Here is a 3,263-nt window from a genome sequence, read left to right as displayed (position 1 = left end):
CATGCATGGCTCTACTAAATTTGAGTACTAAAAAGACGGGAAGTTACATCTCACCTCTCTTAAAACAAAAGTTACGCCCTCATAACTAAGTTCTGGATGTTTTTCTTTCATTGCGTCCCCGGATTCCCATGTAGCGTCTTCTAGCTTGTGGTTCATCCACAACACTATCACAATTCTTGTTCACCATTTCCAGTCTTGCGAACCTTAGTATCGAGTATCTTGATTGTTCTATTCGAGTAATGCATAGAATCGTCAATTACCAATGTTTTAGGTTCTATGATATGCAACAAATTGCTCAAATATTTGTGCAACTGAGAAACATGAAACACATTATGAACTATCTCCAACGATGGGGGTAAGGCTAAATGGTACGACACCTCCCCTACTCGTTCTAAAACTTCATATGGTCCTATATATTTTGGGCTTAACTTCCCTTTCTTCCTAAATCTCATAACTCCCTTCATAGGTGATACTCTAAGCAACACCTTATCTCCTACTTCAAATTCGATGTTCCTTCTATCTAAATCATCATAGCTCTTTTGTCGATCTTGGGCAACTTTCATCTTTTGTCGAATAACATGGATATCGTCATTCATCTGTTGAATTAATGCTGGTCCTAACACTACGGCATTGGACAAATCATCCCAACAAACTGGACTGTTACAATGTCGTCCATATAATGCTTCAAATGGTGTCATCTTAATGCTAGCATGGTAACTATTGTTATACGAGAACTCAATCAAATCCAAATTATCCTCCCAAGAATCCTTAAATTCCAAAGCGCAAGCTCGTAACATATCTTCTAGCGTTTGGATTGTCCTCTTTTTCTGACGTACTCATCTTAAGTTGTGTTCCTAATGATTCTTGCAATTCTTGCCAAAATTTAGAGATAAACCTCGAATCTCTATCTGACACAATATTTTTCAGTTATTGGTAATCACTTTTCCATTTGGAAAATTTAACAGGAATAATCCAACCTATTGGTCGTCTTCTTATACTAATCCATGCTTTAGAAAAACCCACAATAAACCGTACTATTAATCCCTTTATCTCATAACGCACTCAGATGACCGTCTACCTGCTAGTCAGGTAATATTCTCTGTTTTTTTTACTATAGCACTGGGATGATGGTAATCGACCAAAACCCACCATTCTCACAATTTGTTTTTGTCATTTCTGACCACCATACACCACCACTACCTACACCGTCCCCTCCTTTTTCTTCATCTGATTCGCACCACTAGTGACACCAACAAAATCCATTGTTGACATCACCACCGGCGACTCTTTCTCATCTCCCACGTACGCCATCCCCCTCTTCTTCTCCTTGTTTTCGGTCGTCTCCAGTTGTACGCAACCAACCACCACACTCCGGCTAGGGTCACTGCGAACCTCACCAGCGTCGTCCCTCAAAAGCCAACCTCTACCAGGAGCATTTGGGGTGTGTTTCTGAAACCCTAACCCGAAATTGATTTGGGTGGAATTTTCAATTAGGATGTTAATTAATGTGGGGACAATTTTAATTTGGGGTTTTCTTTAACTTGTTCTATTTTCATAATTAAAGCGGGTTTGGTTGGTGGTGGCAGTTGTGGGTTGATGAGGGAGGATGGTAGTGTGTCGTTTGTGCGGGAAAATTAGTAAAAACGGGGCATAAAGTAGTGGTTTAGATTATAGGGGAGGTGTGGGGTTACATTATGTGGCGGTCGAAGGGGTTGTGCGATGTGGGTGATATGGTGGTGGTAGTGCGGTGGGAGTGGTATGGTGCGGATATTGGTGGTTAACAATGGAGGATGGTTAATGGTAGATGAACAGTAGGCCTCCTTCACGTTTAACTGAAAACAATAGGTCAAAAATAAGGGTAGTTTAGTCAGATATGAGGAGGGGTAAAGTTGGGTTTATTGTGGGTTTTTCTAAAGTATGGATTAATATAAGAAGATCACCAATTATGTTTATCGTTCTTTCAAATACCATGAGTAGGACTAAAAGCAGATCGATAAACATTGATTAGAAGTTAACAATTCATTCACTTGCCAAATCGAATATCGCTTAATTATTGTTTCTTAATCATATTGATTAATTACTGGCCAGGTTTAATTAATAGTCTACCAAATTAGGATTATTATCGATCGAATAAAGACTAATAAAGGCTTACAATAATTGATGGATTAACTTAATCATAGCGACCACATGTTATGTTGTTGATCTAAAGGTGCATTGATTCAGTCGAGCTTGTATCCTTAGGTAGTTTGTTTATGCTTATTGATTGACCTTGAATCCTCCTTATTTGTATTCGTCTTGATCCTGAAACCCTAGACTCTTTTACTATATTTCAATTCTTTTAATTTATATTCACAATTAGTTATAATGAAATAAAAACGTGTGCCCTAATAGTCTTGAATCTGTCCATAGGTAAGAAGATATTTGATTCTGTAGATACCCACTATTTGTACCTTCCAATAAAATACCTGATGATGATCGGACTGCAACATGCCTTGATATATATGCGTAGGTTACCTATACACGAGATGGTTTAATGCGATGCTCGAACATGAAAAATAATGTTATAAATGTTTTTATCACGTCATTTGCATTAAAATAACACTATTTAGAGTTAAAACTGACTCTGGGTCCAAAATCGACTCAGAAATCCCTAATTCGAGTCAACCCAAGTCAATGACATAAAACCTCCCCCAATACAACCCAAAAATCACCTTGCAAGTGATATCTAAAAAACAAACCAAAAAAACAAATACAAACAAAAACAAACAAAAGATGGAAAAATATAAGGGGAAAATCCAAAGTTCAAAGGGACAGGACCCTATTGTAGTGCAAGAATGCTCGCGCCTCAATTGGCCCCCTCCTTGGCCTCCAAGCAATTTTCAACCGACCTAACGCTCATCCATTCTTCTATGAATACCCCCTCTTGTGCACCATTTTAGGGTACGCGAGAGTCGGCCCCCTCACATCTCCCTTAAAATTCTATACTCGACTTCCTTAAGTAAAAAATCGACACGTGTTTTGGACCTATAGATTTAAAACACGAGCCTTACACATTTTATTTGGTACCGTCGCCTTGCATTCGACCGACCCATTTGACCATTTTAACACTCTATGTTAATAACATCTCATACAACTCTCAGTTTGTTAAATAATCATCATATGAATTTTAGCTACATGCTTGAAAGTTCAAACTTGTTTTGAAAAACTTTGTTAAGACAACCAACGTAGATTTGTGGATAACTGTTCTCCACCTGATCAACTTA

Source organism: Silene latifolia, chromosome 7 (genome assembly GCF_048544455.1).
Source record: "Silene latifolia isolate original U9 population chromosome 7, ASM4854445v1, whole genome shotgun sequence".
NCBI lineage: Eukaryota > Viridiplantae > Streptophyta > Magnoliopsida > Caryophyllales > Caryophyllaceae > Silene > Silene latifolia.
The sequence above is the reverse complement of the archived record's forward strand: the minus strand, read 5'-3'. Positions refer to the sequence as shown.